General features: G+C 38.0%; 1 long non-coding RNA gene across 1 annotated transcript; it reads right to left on the minus strand.

Moving 5' to 3' along the window:
* Window positions 1-10,034: 10,034 nt before the first annotated feature.
* LOC123938038 lies at window positions 10,035-15,998 on the minus strand. Its single transcript, XR_006817660.1, has 3 exons — window positions 15,850-15,998; window positions 11,872-11,972; window positions 10,035-10,431 (listed from the first exon to the last, which is right to left on the minus strand). It is a non-coding gene; the product is annotated as an uncharacterized LOC123938038 (long non-coding RNA).
* Window positions 15,999-16,976: the final 978 nt, after the last annotated feature.

The following is a 16,976-nucleotide window of genomic DNA, read 5'->3' on the forward strand; positions in this document are numbered from 1 at the left end:
TACAGTAGTACGTACAGTAATGACTGAATAATTGAGAGAAAGTGCGTGTACACCAGACACCGGGAATCATGGGGACCATCTTAAATTCTGCCCACTGCACATCCATTCCTCTTTCACTTCCTTTCGCTGCAAAATACACCCTGTTTATAGAAAATCCCATAAAATTGAGTTCATAATTGACTCACACCTAGGACAAGAACAGTGATCTTAACAGCTAGCATGAGACCCAATCCAATTTTTCTACTACCTCACTCATGTATTACTTCAGTTGTATTTATTGACCATCTGTTCTAGTCATATCCAATAAGAAAAGAATACTGGTCCTATTTGCTTCAGAGTATCTCTTCTACATGTCTTCTTTTTCTACAGTGTCAGAAGTTTAGCTAAGTTACTCCAGTGGTTTTGCTGCTTCGGCATCTGTTTTGTTTGGCCAAGTGACCTGCAGGGACCTTAAACCGACATCAGCCGTCTCAGGGAGGCACACAGCGTGATAACAGCCTGCAGAATCACAAGCATATCTAAGAACTGATATGACATTCCCAACGACCATTGAGATCAACAATCTTCCCCTGCCTCCCGCGCCTGTAGGTCTCACGCAAGTCCTAGACAAGACCCCTATTGTGGTTAATCAAAACCCCACTCTTGGTTTGAATTGACCTGCTCAGCCCTAGTTCAGGGAATCCCACCACCCCACCCATGGACCCGTGTTAAGGCTTGCACTCCAGATCCTGCCTCTTTCTCTCTCTCTCTCTCGCTCTCTCTGTCTCTCGCTGCACTCTGCCTTGATCTCCCCTGTGGCCCCTCGAGGCAGGCTGTGTACTTCCTCCAGGACCTATGAGTAATAAATGTTCCTATTTCGGTTTCTCTTGCGGTCTGTTGTTGAACTTCGGTTCACCAACCCACACCCTGTCCTTCACTTAACAAACATCAATTTAACAAAATCATAACATACAGTTAAAAGGAACATCAGCCGTTCAGATTCTTCCCAGTGAACGTAGTATCAGATATTACCCTTAGCTACATAGATTGTCAAGGAAGGAAAAAAAAAAAAAAAGGAAAGCAGGAAGGGCCTGAGAAATCTCGTCCTCAATGACTCATCTTGCAACAGTTGGCCTTAGAGCTGCCTTTTTATTGGAAATGCTTACAAACCGAGGACTACACTATGACCTTACGCATCCTGTTAAGAAGACTAGAATTTAGTGGACAGCCAAAGTGAAGCTGTCATTCCTCAGGAAACAGCTACGAGCAGATTCGTTACAGGGGTCTGGGGAGCGCACACATCCTCTCTGAACAGCAATACAATTTCTTCTCAAGTGGGCACACAGATCTGTTTGGTGTCCCCAAACTCGACTTGTCTGCACAAGATATATTTCTTCATATTCCTCAAAAGTAAAATCCGGCCACTGATGGTCTTTCAACTCATCACATCTTTCACCAAACTTCCATTTCAGTTGTGGAAGAACAGAAAGAAGAAAGTATCTAAAATTGGACACTTCTCTGTGATCGGACTATAAAGAAAGCTAAGCACCACAGGACTCCATTGTCCAGTAGAAGCCAGGCTGACACTTAGATGACATCCCGCTCCTTTACCAGAGACCCTGTGATGTGGCTCGGAGATAACAGCCTCTTCAGGGATATTCCTATGAAGACATTTTTTTTAAACATTTTATTTATTTGACAGAGAGAAATCACAACTTAGGCAGAGAGGCAGGCAGAGAGAGAGAAGGAAGCAGGCTCCCCACGGAGCAGAGAGCCCGATGTGGGGCTCGATCCCAGGACCCTGGGATCATGACCTGAGCCGAAGGCAGAGGCTTTAACCCACTAAGCCATCCAGGTGCCCCCTATGAAGACATTTTGCATTTATGTGACACTATTTTTTTTTATCTTCAGAGGAAAATGTTACCAAAAAATTATATTCAATACCCTATAAAAATATGGGCCATTATTTTTTCACTGTGTAGACCCAAAAAATTATAAAAAGAGAAAAATTCGCCTCAGGTCATAAAACAAATAAAACAGTAAAAGAGGACAGCCCAAGCTATTCATTTTCTGCCTTTTTAAAACTTTCATACCAAGTTTTCTCTACCTTATTTTGCCATGGACTCCAGAGAGTTTTGAGAAAACTTTTTCCTTAACCATCTAAAGAAGGGAAAAGGGGGAAAAAAAAATGAAGGAAAGGGAGGAGAGAGGGAGGGAGGGAAGAGAAAGAAAGGAAAGAAAGAAGAAAAAATTTTAAACTTCATTGAAATTTCTGGTTTTTTTCCTTTAGCACTTCTTTTACAGTTACTCAGATAAATCATTTAAGTAATTACCATTCATAAAATCATGAGTTTCTCCTCCTGAAGGGGTGTTTCTATTGGCAACTAGCAAAAAAAAAAAAAAAAAAAGAGTAAATACCTTCAATTTGTATAACAAAAATGTAATTTATTTTTCATTCCAGGGATAGCCACAAAAGAATAAATGCGAAGGTGTTAAGATCTTTGAGGGCCTCAGGAACTCTTATTTTGTTCCCACATCCTACCTTAAGTATAGTTTTTACATAATTAGAAGAGTTTATTTGAGTTGCAGTTGACGAATAATATTTTGTAAATATGATATTAATAACTAATTTCTATTTTGTAATTTCCTTCTCGTTTTTTGTAAGTTTGGTATTTTTTAAAATAGTTAACTCTACTTCTTTCATATATAATTTCAGAGGGTTTTTCTGTTACTATTGTTTGTTTTAAGTTTTTGTGTATTTTCATAGGGTCCTCAAAAGCGTATAGACTCTGCCTGCTCGCTATCTCATCCGTGGAAGCATTATAGCAATGCACAAAACAGGAAGGGCAGGTCACACACAACAAACAGATTTGGCAGTAGGTTTCCGGTTGTAATTTAAAAAGCCTTCCATCCCAAAATACGTTTCTTGCTGGTCTCCCACAATTAATCATTCTACTATTGATAAACATTTCTCCCTTCTACCAGCCTCCCATGTGTATCAATAAATAAGTAAATGTTATCTATTATTGCATTAACAAATTACTCTAAACCTTAGAGATTTAAAACAGCCATAAGCATTTATTATCCAGTTTTTGTGGGTCAGGACTTCAGGACTAGCTAACCTAGCTGATTCTGGCCTGGGTCTCTCTGAGGTTATAACCAACGCATCATCCAAGGGCACAGTCAGCTCGCGGTTGGCTAGGGCTGAGGAATTCTCTTGTAAGAATTCCCCTTCACATGGCTGGCTGACAAGTTGTACTACAACAACGAGTTGTTGAGGAAAGCTCAGTTCCCCGCCAGAGGGGCCTTTTCACAGGCTGCTCAAGTGTGCTCACAACATGGCCACTAGCTTCCAGGGAGAGGAAGATCCAAGAAAAAGCAAGGCAGAACTGACAAGGTCTTCTGGGACTAGTCCTGGAAGTCAGACCCAGTCAGTTCCACCAAATTCTATTTGCCAGAAGTGAGTCACTGAACGTAATTAATCTCTGCATTTTGAAGAAGGGGTAACAGATGATTTGTGAACATATTTTAACTACCGCAGATTATGTAAGAATTCCAGAAAAGCGTTCCCTAATGAAGACAATGCAGAAATTCAGATAAAAAGAATCTAAGAAGTATCATTTATTTCTATGAGTAAACACAAACCTGCCTTTGGGGGCCAGAAATTCCATTTAGAATAGAACCCTTCACTCTTAAATACACACATACGTTTCTAAGAATGGAAAGTCTTCCTTTTAAAATAACACTGAGCTCAATTCCTTGGTGACCTTGGGATTACATTATTTTTCAATAACTTATATTCATTGATCAGCCAAACAGTTTGACACCTTATTTATGGGCTACTGTGATGGATCACATCTGTTCCCAAAGTAAAGTAAACAAAGTCTCATTTTAGATAATTAGAGTAAGAGCCCAGACTTGATTATATTTTCTGGTATATTTGTTATCTTCTGTTATTGGAAAATTAAACACAAACCTTGAGTAGATCATAATATACACCTTAAAATATTTAAAACATAGTTGATAATGTTAGTAGACCCCTAAATAAGTAGACCCTTAAATATATATACTATTTGTATATATGTGTAGAAGTGTTTTTATATTTTTCAAAAAAACAGCAAAGATTTCTTTCTAACCTGTGATTACGATAATGTCAAATATAGAATATTTATAGGATGGACTGAGTATGTGTGTGCTACACACACGCGTATATATGGGAAGAAAGGGAGACAGAGAGAAAGATCTCACAATCTGTGCTTTGGATGTCATGTGAAATTGATCTAACTCACTGCTCCCTGGTAGTTGAATTTCCAACAAAGTGAACATATCAGCAAAGCACTGACAGATGCAAGTAAAACACAAAGCATCCAGAATTCTATCTTGTCACAAAATGTAACCCTTGGTAAACACACTATTGAGTCTGATCTAATTTCTCTAAGAATCATAACCTATTAGCTTCTCAGTTATAAAGAAATGCATTCACCTTCCTATATTCTTTGGTTCATAAGCATGCCCACAGGTTCATAGTGGCTATGCAGTTCACCATCAGCCACACCTACATATAAAAGACTTCTGGCCCCTCTGCGATTGGTTAAGCATGTATAATCTAAGGCCATTTAATTTTTCTACAAACATGCCCTTAAAACATCTTCATGTTTGGGATTAAAATTTAGAATGATTTAGATATGGAATATTCCTATGTTTCTTTTTTCCTCCTTTTTCTCCTCTTTTTAATACATACCCAATAAAGGGGAGGGAGGACCCTTGATTGAGGTTTACGTGCCAGAACTAAGCATATTTTTTGCCTCAAAAAAAGGTTTGTCAAATCAACTGTTATCTCTATATACATTCTTGTGCCAGGTGCCTGCAAGGACTCCTTGATATCAAGCACCAAATAATCTTTTGAAATGTTAATAATTAAAAGATTATATATTTATACACATACACATAATTATATATATTATATACAAGGAGATAAGGCAGAAATATTATTTTTCACCCAATCTGTCATTCCTTGCTTCTTAACTGATGGGACACACTAAACTGTTTTATTCTGACTCAAGTACTTTAAACCAGAGATCACCAACTCATGAAGTACTAAGAAAGGCAGCGATAATAAAATGTGGTTATTAAGCCAGTGGATATTCCCACTACCTTTGACAGCAATAATTAACCCTTATCTTCCACGGCCTGGTGCTCATCAGAACTTCATACACAGACATAGCTATGAATAGTACTGTTTAATCCATGTGAAAACCAAGGTGTAAAGGTCAGTGATGGGTCTAAAGTTGATTGCCAAGTTAAAAATAGCCCCCCCCTTTTTTTTTTCTGATGCTTGGTTTTGAATCTAGGCCTCCTAAACAGCCCTTTCCTCCTAAGCCCCCAGATCACATCATGAATAACTTCAGATACCAAATACAAAATTTCTACCAACAACAAACCCCAAAAGAAGGAACTGATTCTAAGAATTAAACCATACAACTGTGTGTGTTTACAGGCACCTGGCTGGCTCAGTGTGTAGAGTGTGTAACTCGATCTTGGGATTGTGAGCTCAAGCCCTACACTAGGTGTGGAACTATACTTAAAAATTTTTTTAAAAATTAAAAAAAGAAAAAAGGAAACATTTATTTTAAAAAACCTGTTTGTTTAACTCTGTCCACTGTCTAGATTTCAAGTGAGATTTTTGATGTCTACATGATGGATCTGTGTGAATCCATAATCCACATGTGGAATAACGAAGAGCAGAGCACTTGCCTTAATACAGACACACACTTTCTCCTCATTCAAGAAAGCACTTCTCAGCAAAATGCAGTCATGTCTGCAGAGGGAGACTAGGTCATTGGCAACAGTTTGGGCAATCTGTCACCAATAAAAAATATTGCCCTCTGGAGTGGTTTAAGAGTAATAAACACGGTTAAAGTTAAAGTCTCAAAGGAAAGTAATTAAATGCTTTTGAGCATTTAATTGGGGTCTTTTTTTTGCAGCTACAAAGGTACAAATATCTACACACTGAACCAAGTCCATTACTTGGTTTAAAATCTTTTGGAGGTTGAAGGAGTATCTCAGGCACTGCTTTCTTAAGTAGACAAAAACAAGCAGAATGCTTTCCTTTTCAGCCATTTCTGAAGTTAGAGTAGAATCACCTTAAAACAGCTGAGAGCTCTGGTTATACCTCCTCTAGCAAGGGTTGATAGCACTTTCGATGAAAACCTAAGTGATTGGAGAAATATGATTCCTACTTTTCCCAGGACAGCAAGCTTCGGGGAGGACAGCAAACTTCCCTCTCCTGTTGCTTGGTGTGTTCCCGATGATTTATGCTAGATCTAGCATAGAGTGATACCTAATGGATCTTTGTTAAGGTTCTACCAAAATGGTTTCTCACCAAATGCATGGAGGAAATAATGACGGGTTTTGTTTTTTTTTTTTTAAGATTTTTTTTTATTTATTTATTTGAGAGAGAGAGAGGACGAAAGAGGGGGGCAGACTCCCCACTGAGCAGGGATCCCCATGCAGGGTTCAATCCCAGGACTCCTGGATCATGACCTGAGCTGAAAATAGCCACTCAACTGATTGAGCCACCTAGGTGCCCCGGAAATAAAGAGTTCTCAACAAAGAGATGGAAAAAGTACTAGCCACACAAAAGGCAAAATCAGTTGGTTACCGATTTCGAGTTATTTAGAAGCACTAAAAAACTTCCATTTCTCAAAAACCTGAATCTCGCATGACCAATTCTAAGGACTAAAATTTTATAATTCTGAGCTCATACTTATTAAAATTCTAGTGCATCTGGGAGAAAGAAGACAACGTGCCTAATAACAATTTGTATTTCTTTATAAGGAATCTTTAATATACTTACCTATTGCAGGTTAGCTAGAGAAACAGAGAGGGTTTTCTTGTATTTAAAGCTCAGCTCCTCCAAGATGGAGGTTGCTGCTACCCTCTGTTCTCCACTGTCATCCGAGCTCTATCCCACTGGATCAGAACTGCCAATTTCTGTGTCAGTCTGCTTTACAAAGCAGTAAGGCCTTGAAAGCATGGGCCATCCTATTTATTTTTGTATTCCTAAGATTTAAAATGACTCCTAGTGTATTTTTAATGCTATATTACGATTCTACAGAGAAATAGAACCAATGGGAGATACAGAGAGAGAGAAAAAAATTTGTAGGAATTAATTGACTCATTCCATCTGCCATCTGCAAGGTGAACAACCAGGTAACACAGACGTGTCATTTAGTCTAAATCCAAAGACCTGAGAACCAGGGGACTTGATAACATAAGTTCTGATCCACGTCGAGAAGCCCAAGAATCAAGAGCACTGATGTGCTCTCCTCTGAGGAGAGGAGGAGATGTGACAAGCAGAAAGAAAAGGTGTACTTCCTCTGCTTTTCTGTTCTATTCCACCTTCCAAGGATTACATGAGGCCTGCCTGCTCTGGGGAGGCCAACCTCCTTTCCTCAGTCCACCAATTCAAATGTTAATCTCTTCTGGAAATACTCTTACCCACACACCCAGAAATAATGTTTTACCAGCTAAAACGTGGTGCCCTTCGCCCAGTCAAGTGCAGACCCATATTAACCATCACAATTGCTAATGAATAATTTAATAAATCAATATTGACTACCAAGGGCACACTTCTAAACAAAAGGTGGTACCCATGACAAGTGAAGGGAAAAGGGAAGGTGAAGACAGAAAACACAGCAGAATTTATAGCGGTGACTTGGCCAACCCAGACTAGATAAAACTGCAGTGAAGGATCCTGGAAGTCACTGGCAGAATAGGGTCATCCTCCCCACAAAGACTCTAGGAAAGAATTCTTTCTTGCCTCCACTAGCTTCTAGTTTGCCCACAACCCTTGGTGCTCCTTGTCTTGTAGCTGCATGGCTCCAACCTCTGCCTCTGTCTTCAAGTGGACTTCTCCCCACTGGGGCTGTGTCTGTGTGTCCAAACTTCCCTCTTATTATAAGTCATATTTAGGGTCCACCCTAACCCACTAGGACCTTAAATTTGAGTATAACTGCAGAGACCCTATTTCCAAACAAAGTCGCACTTACAGGTTACAGGTAGACATAAATTTGGGTGGGGAGTTGGGGCAGGGAGACACTTTTCAACCAAGTACACCAGCGAAACACAAACATAGACACAAATCTATGCTCCTTTGTTCGGTTTCCTAATTTACAAGGTTTTCTGTTATATCTTGCAATGCCTTTGTTGCTAATCATCAGTTTGAAGAGAAGGACTCGCCATTATTGTATCCAACAACTGAGCCCAGAAGTGTGATTTTAGATTGAGATGGTTAAACTTGTTTGGTTTCCATGGAGATTATCTACCGAATGGTTTACTTACTGCCCCTGAGCCGTCAACGCATACTGTTTAATTTATAAAGCTGATCTAAACCTCTATGGGGGAAAAAGCCACCAATATTTCTCCAAACTTACTTGGATTTATTTTCAGTGTCAGACAAGACATAACATTTATTATGATTCACCTTAGCACGATGACATTTCATTTTTCTTGTTGAAGAAGATGTTCCAGAAAAAAGAAAAAAAGTTCAAAATCTCTTTAGTCTTCTGGATGTCTTATAATAAATGAGGGGTTCTGCTTTTCTTCAGTGCTTCAATAGCAAGAAATGTTTATATTTTAAGACTAAGCCCCCACTGAATATTTACAAAATTTGTTGCGAGGTGTTGAACTATAAATCTAAAGTTTGAAATCTACATCAAATATAAGAGAAAAGCCCATTTTTTTAAAAAAAGTGTAAAACAAAAAGTGAGAAGTAAAAATGTAAATATTTTAGAGGCTTATTTAAATCCTTAAGTGTCTTTCTCATAAATAACACATAAAACTTATTTTATCAAATGTTCTTTAGTCTTGTCACTCAGAATATAAGACACTGAGTTATCTTAGAGGGATAAAGGACACAAAGTTTAGATTATTAGAACTCTAGAAATATTAGAGGATTTAATATATAAATAATGTGTATGAAATTAATTTGTATGAGCACTGTTTTACAGTGTTGAAATAAATCAGATCTTATATTTGGGCTTTTATAGACTAACCCATATCTGAAACAGTCTGTCACAAATAACAGTGTGAAAAATCATATTCTTCATTCTAACACCTAATAAAGCTAGAGTCTAACGTAACAGAAGATATTCACTGGATATTTAAAGATGTTGATACTAGGTCAAATTTTCAAAGTTAAGTTTGTTCTACAGTGAAGGTATATTATGTGTGTCTTCTATCCTCCTAATTTGAACTCACATTTCTAATAAATCTGCACCCTCCCCCACACACAGAGCAATTCAGATAACAATATTTACTAAGTTACAATACTTACTAATAATTTACTGACTATTTTGAGTTCTTACATGTTATGGCTTTGGGGAATATTCTGGAAATTCCGCTTTTCGAACCCTGGAAAATTAGTAATTTTATAACAAAAGCTTGTTGACACAATCACCTGAATAGCAATATAAACCCTTTTGATAGCCAAGTAAATAACAAATGGGTAGGAATGCATTGACAAAAATGGAAACCACATAAAAATTTCAAATTCCATGTCATGTCTCATATTTACTAAAAAGAGAGAGAGCCAGAGAGAGATATGGAGAGATTGGGAAAAAGCAAGCCAACCAACAAAACAAAACAAAATGAAAACAAAGGTGAACCAGTCCCAGAGAGGATATTTAAAGCACGTTGGTAAGCATCAATTACATGGTGTTTTATCCAGTTACTTTTGTTTGTTTCTATAGAACAAAACAACAGATAAAGAAAATAGTTCATCTGTACCACTGTCATTCCAAACTGGCCCAATAAGAATGTCCCGCCAAAAACTCAATCTACATTGAAATGGTTAATTTCATGATTGCATACAGACATAGCCTTTGTGTCTCAGAACACTCTCCCAGAAGTCATTGAAAGTATGTTAATAAATTACCATGCTATTTTAAGAACAATTTATACATAATTCATTTCCTAAACAATAGACATGAAAAATTACACTTATGCTTTACCTTCCTTTGGAAACAGTAAGTGAAGTTCCTATTATAGGTGTTCATACTTGTTCTCTAATTAAACATATTTATGTCTGAAATACATTTATCACTTTCTCTACACCGTTCATTCGAGCATCAACTCACTCTCACTCACCCTTCCAGGGTCAAATCCTATCAAAAGCTGAAAGCGAGACTTAAGCAAAATTAGACATTCTGAAATCAGGTGGGGAGGGGTTGAGCTCTGAAGGCAGCAGAGAGAATGTGATTAGGAGCCAGACGAAGTGGGTTCTGGTTCCTGTTGGGTCTCCAAGCCATCAACTCTGTGTGATCCTGAGTAATTCACTTTCCTGTCTCTGAGTCTCAGCTTCCTCACCTCTGAAATGAGAGTTGCCCGCAGAGCATGGTACCGTGCACCGGCCAAACAAAACCGTCACCAGTAAAGACAACATATCGCCATCTGTAGAGAACAGAAAGGCATGTGTGACAACAGAAATAGATGTGCTGAAGAACCACCAGAAATACAGCCCCCAAATCACCCAGTTTTTTTAAAAAAAGAAATTCAATGGTCTTTAACTTGCCACTGACTCACTGCTTTTATTATCTATTATTATAGATCCATATTTCTGGAAAAGAAAATTCCCTCCGAATAAAGGGGGAAGAAGCAGGATTTTCTCCACTCTAAGCAGTTATTTTTCTGTAGTGCTGCAATGATAGGACATGACTTCTGTTTGCTAAATAGTGAATCACAAGCTCAAAGACAACAATGACCTCACTCTGGCACACCCCCACCTGCTGACAACCACGAAGCATATTAAAAATAGGGTTTCTTTACAAAGGAGTCTGTCGTTTCCCTAATAACTACATTTCTGGTGAGTGTTTTCTCTTTCCCTAGTTATAGCAGTTCTGTTCTAAGCAGTCCTTTAAGAAATCAAATATTTAAACAAGAAATGAGACATATGGAACGTTGCCTGCCAAGTGAGGCTTGTTGTCAAGATGACTGTCTCACTTTGGGAATGCTTCAGCTAACATCACCTAGAAAATTTTGAACGTATTCACTGATTTATATTTTCAGTTCACAAGTGCATGACCAATCATACCCACCAAAGAAGGAAACTTAAGTTGGATGTGAGGATTCCTTAAATAAGTATGTTCAGTAGTTTTGCATCTCTAAAGTAGTTGTGGGCAAAACCGCGTGAAGAAATGGAGAATCCTGATCGGTCAAGATGCCACACTAATTTTGGAGCTATGGGATTGGCAATCTGCCTTCCACGAAAGGGCCAAGATAGTGAAATTTTAACCACAGAATAAATTTTAAGTTATTTTTGAATTAGCGTGTAAACTTTAATTAGACCAACAAAATGCAAAATAACAAATTCAAGGACACTCTCAAGCAACTTGTTTCTTAAGTTTCTACATTTTTCTCATTGCAGCTTTATACAGACTATTATTCTACTAATCGTCTACTATTCGACTATTATTCTGCTAATCGTCAACTCAGAAAAGCTCCTGTTTGAATGAATACAAACTCCAAGATCTAATTTCTATAATGGGATTTTACAATACATTATTTCCTTTGTCAAACTCCTGGAAGTTGATTAGGTTGTCAGTATAAAGGGAGTGGCGTAGTTCCGCTAAACGTTCTGAGAGGGAATGAAGAGATCCTTCACCTCATGGTACTTTGGGCAAAGCGTTCTGGCCAAGGACCAGATTCTGTCAGTTTAGTTAGCTTGACCGTCTGCCTTAACCTGGGATGAATCGGGTTGTGTTTATGTGTGCCCACATACCTGACTGGATGTGCACCGAGTGTGTGTGTGTGTGTGTGTGTGTGTGTGTGTGTTGACCAATAGCTGGTTTGACTGAAATTTTTGATGGGTTATGTTATTCATGTAGATATCACCTCATTCGATCTTCCTTTAACTGCTGACTTGGCTGCCGCAGATAAACATGGCTGAAGAATTCTTCGGCTTTCCCTGAGCATCGTGCTAGCCAGTTGAGGAACTATAGAAAGAAAAGTGATAAGTGTGTTATGGACTGAATGTTTGTGTCCTCTCTAAGTTCATATGTTGAAACACTACTCCCAGTTTGATGGCAACCAGTGGCGGGTCTGTTGGGAGGTAATTAGTTTCTGAGGGTGTAGCCCCTCGTGATATTAGTGTCCTTGTAAGAAAAGCCAGGAGAGCTTGCTTCCTCTCGCCACCGTGTGAGGCCCTAACAAGAAGGCCCCTGCCTGTAAACCAGCAAGAGTGTTCTTCCCAGGTACCAGATCTTATTGTGCCTTAATCTTAGACTGCCCAGGCTCTAAAACAATAGGAAACAAATGTTTGTTGTTTAAGCTGTCCAGTCTATGGCATTCTGTTACAGCAGCCTGAAATGATGAAGACAGAAGGATTATTTTTTCTCTCTTAGTGACAAAGAGAAATCTTCAGCCCTCTCCCTAGCATGAAAGGGACAGCTATTTTATTAAAAATTCAATTCATAAAAGAGTGATGACTTTACAAAAATTTTAAACTTCCAGAGCAGATCATTAACTATATGTCAAGGTTTATGAAGGCAAATACGTACATAGGGATATACCAGAAAAGAAAACAGTCCATTTCTTCTGAAATGTGCACAAAAATGAGTATGGAATATATTTATAAGGAAACCACTCTGTCATAGTGATAATAGAAGTGACTGCAATATCCAGTGTGGCGATAAAGTTCAAAAAAATATTTTTGCAGTTCCTTAATTTTAACAAACCTAAAATAAAATGCAATGATGAAAATTACTTAGAAAATGTTTGCTTTAAAAACTGTAAAATTTCCAGGAAACATAAGGCTTTAGTTCTGCCCTCCTCACTGGCCAAAAAACAAGAGCAATAATCTATTCTATATAAAAATATACCTGTGGTAAAGTAGGAAATATCTCCAAAAAAAGAAAAGAAGAAAATACTGCAAACTATGATAAAACAGGTATAATTTAAAAAAAAAAAAAAAAAAAGGACAGCTGAGAAATAATTGAGGGGGATACTTGCAAAATAGCAAAGGCAATTTTTTTTCTAATTTATCTAGACCAAAATGTTACCTAACAATGCCCCTGTGGTTTAGAAGATAAAAATAGTAAACTAGACACAAGACATTATTTCCTCCCACCTGCGCTCTCCCCCACCATCATCTCACCCCATGCCCCCCTGAAAATCCCTACTATCCTTGGAGAACCAGGGACTAATGGTGGTACAGGAACTTTTACAAATCACTGAAAGACAGAAAGTAGTTAGGAGGGGTGCCTGGGTGGCTCAGTGGGTTAAAGCCTCTGCTTTGGCTCAGGTCATGATCTCAGGGTCCTGGGATGGAGCCCCCCGCATGGCATCGGGCTCCCAGCTCAGCAGGGAGCCTGCTTCCCCTTCTCTCTCTGTCTGCCTCTCTGCCTACCTGTGATCTCTGTCTGTCAAATAAATAAATAAAATCTTTAAAAAAAAAAAAAGAAAGAAAGTAGACAGGAGAAGAAAGCTGAGGGAAGCACAGCTTGACACGGATATAAATGTTGAAAACAGTTTCAGGACCACTCTAGTTTCAGAGACTGGGGAAGTAGTTCTGGGCAGGCCATCAGCATAATGGATTGGGAGACCACAGTGGAGAATTTAAGACCAGAGATCCCTAAGCCTTTTCTGTTCACACCCTTCTTGGTGTCTTAGTAATTTTTTCATCCTGCCCTGAAGAAATATCTAATAGCTCTATTTATTAAGTAGCTAATTGAAGTAACTGTCTTAACAACAGCCACTTAAAAAGGGAACACATACAACTCAAAGATAAATATATTTTTATTTCATTCTCAAGCAACCACGAATATTTACTCATGGGGTGTGCATAACGTACTGGGCACCATACCATGTTTCAAATCTTGGAATCAGATGAGACACTGTCATCCTTATTTCTTATTCCACATCGATTTTCACATGCCACTTGCTTTTATTTATAGCAAACTGCAAAATACCAGCTTCACAAAAATATGATATCAACTAAAGGAGTGTGGCATAATCTGATGTTGAAACTGTGACCGGGTAGTTCTCGAGATGTCTGACACATGGTGAATATCATTATGTTTCTCTTGAAATTTCAAAATATCTCGTGGTGCCCCTATGATTTTGCTGTGGTGCCTGGGGGCATCTGAGAACCAGGTTGCTAGACAGCCCAAAACCTTTGTGGCAAAGGGGGCAGCAAAAACATCTGTCCCCAGTGCCTGAGGATGCTTTGGTCCGAGAAACAATGCCACATCCTGCTGCAAGATGCACCCAAAAAGAACATTGATATTTTGAGCTCTTAAGATGGACTACTAACACACCACCCTGGGACAGAGCCTGAACCTTCCTTGCAACCACTGAAGGCAAGATGTGTCCACATAAAAATAGGAAAATTCAAGTACAAAGACAAGCACACAACCAAAACCAACAAGCATTTGAGCAAAGTTAAAACCTTAAAAACAAAGCTCCCAGCTCTAAAATTGAAGAATTGCCATTAAAAAGTTTTCTAGATCTCTCTCTCTGTCTCTCTCTCTCTCTCTCTCTCTCTCACACACACACACACACACACACACACGTGTGTGTGGTATGGCATATTATACATATATGTATATATATACATATATATATTGCATATGTAATTATATATGCGTAAGGTCTCTGTATCTATGTAGCCAATTTCCTATGGATACAAGAGAGGCCGCACATCCCCCAAATAAGCACAGGCAACTATAAAAAAGAACAAATCAAGATCTCAAAATCTGATTGGCAAAATGAAGCCAGATAGAGAGGAAAGAAGCAAGCTGGACATTTGGACTGAGTAATTTTCTCCAATATATATTGTATGAACACGAGTGATAGTACTATTGATTGGAATAACATGCTTAGCATGACTAATACAAGACTTGGCCCAGAAAAGGTGGTCAAAAACAATAGCTTCCTTCTCCTTCTTAGGATCTTTAAATTACAGTCTGACTTGAGTCTCTCTTACTCTCTCTCTCTCATGCACACACACATACACACTGCAAAAAAAAAAAAAAATCTTCCGAATAAGGGAGAAATCATTTTTATCCCCATTTAACAGAGGAAGAAATGAAGGACAAACCCAGGAGGTTTCGTTATCGTCACACAGTAAATTACAATGACAAATCTTGGTTCAAATCCTCAGATTCCTGTTTTGTGACTTTTTAAAATTCTTCTGCATACTTTAAAATCTGGTCAAATTGCACTCAAGATGCAAGAAAAATGATGGCATAACTGAAGAACTTCTTTGTTTGGAAATTTACTGAGAATTCTGGAAAGTGTCAAAGTTATTGTAGTTCTAACAGGATGGAAAAGTAAAGTCTTAATTAACACAGAGCTCATAAACAAATCACCTGGATGATTTGAATGATACTCATTCAAATATTTTTTTAAAAACTGAGTGTGAATTTGAGATACTGTAGGTGGCAATACATAATTTTTGATCCACATCCTTACGAGTTGTGCTTCTGATGGATTGCTAGCACAAATGCCATCTATAAAAACTAGCTAGAGAAAATCAGGGAGTTTTGTACTTAAACACTATCTTAGCAATTAAAGAGGATATATTTAAACGCAGAGGATCAATTTAAAAAAACAAAACAAAATAAAACAAGCATCAGCTCTTAGGAGAAAGACAGCATAAAATACGTAAGAAAGAATCATGACCCATTCATAGGAAAATGTGCTTAAAAGGACTGGAAAAGTGTGTGAAGAAGAGGAAGCTGGGAGATACCATTTAGGCAAAATTTTAAAGGGACTTTTGTGGGAGCATTTTAAAAAGAAAATAGCTTAGTTACCATGGATGAATAAAGAATTTGTTTAAATTCTAGAAACCAGATGTATCTAAATTCATACCTGGTTGAAAAGCAGTGATTCCACAATTCTTTGATCTTCAAGGTTTCTTACAATTCCACAATTCAGAGAAGGGTAAGTAAAACTATCTATGAGCAGAGACGTGTGAAAAATGAGGTCACCAAGAGATCAATGATGGATTGTACCTTATTTTAACTTTGTTTAAAATAATTTGTAAAAAGAGTTGCACAGTACAAGTGCCGGTCTCTACGTTTATATTAAATCCCTGAGCATAAACAACTTTAACAAAATTTATTTAGGGAAAAATAACTTCAAATGTACTTATAAGAGGAAAATCTAAGCTCTTAGCTACAAGCAAAGAAAAAGAAACAGGTGTCAATATGTCCCATCCCTTAAAAGTTTCAACCAGAGAAACTCTATGCTAAAAATGGTAGCAACTAATGAACTTTTCACCACAGAGGGCTAGACATTGTGCTAAACCTTTGACATGTTTTATCTGATGTAATCCTCCAATAACTGTAGACGTAGAAATTAAACTCCTACAAAATGTGTTGTATCTATCTCTGAAGTAGTGGATGTGGTATCTGCCACACTAGAAAAAATCTAACAGAAAATGTTAAGCAATGGGCAACTTTAATAATCAGGAGGGGAAAGGATTTTCATGAGGATAGCTAAATAAATGCGGTAGTTTCTTTCACTAGGAAAGACAAAGCTTAATAAAACTAGGGACAAAGACTATAAAATAGTAAAAGGCACGTGCTCACCAAACAGCAGAATTCAGCAATCTAAAGAATATTCAATTCAATTGCATTAAAACATAAAAGGACACAATACATGACAGTGGGAGATATCAAACGACATGATTTCCAGATTTGGTGGAGACCAAAGCTATAGTTAATTTTGACAAGAGTGTAGCTGAATTAATTTTTTGATAAAAGATGGGGAGGCTTGTGGCTTTTAATTTGTTCATTTCGAAAATAATTCTTAGTCACTGATACGTTCCAGGCACTGGGGCTAACGTGGCAAAGTTGCTGTCTTTTGAAATCTGAGCAAATGCCCAACCCGGTGTTATTGTTACCAGGAAGATGTAACGGGCCATTGCCGAAAGGCATGGCTGGGTGCCTTTCCAGGAAAGCCCCTCATAGTCTGACGCTGATCCTTCTTTAGTC

This window comes from Meles meles, chromosome 3, assembly GCF_922984935.1.
Source record: "Meles meles chromosome 3, mMelMel3.1 paternal haplotype, whole genome shotgun sequence".
NCBI lineage: Eukaryota > Metazoa > Chordata > Mammalia > Carnivora > Mustelidae > Meles > Meles meles.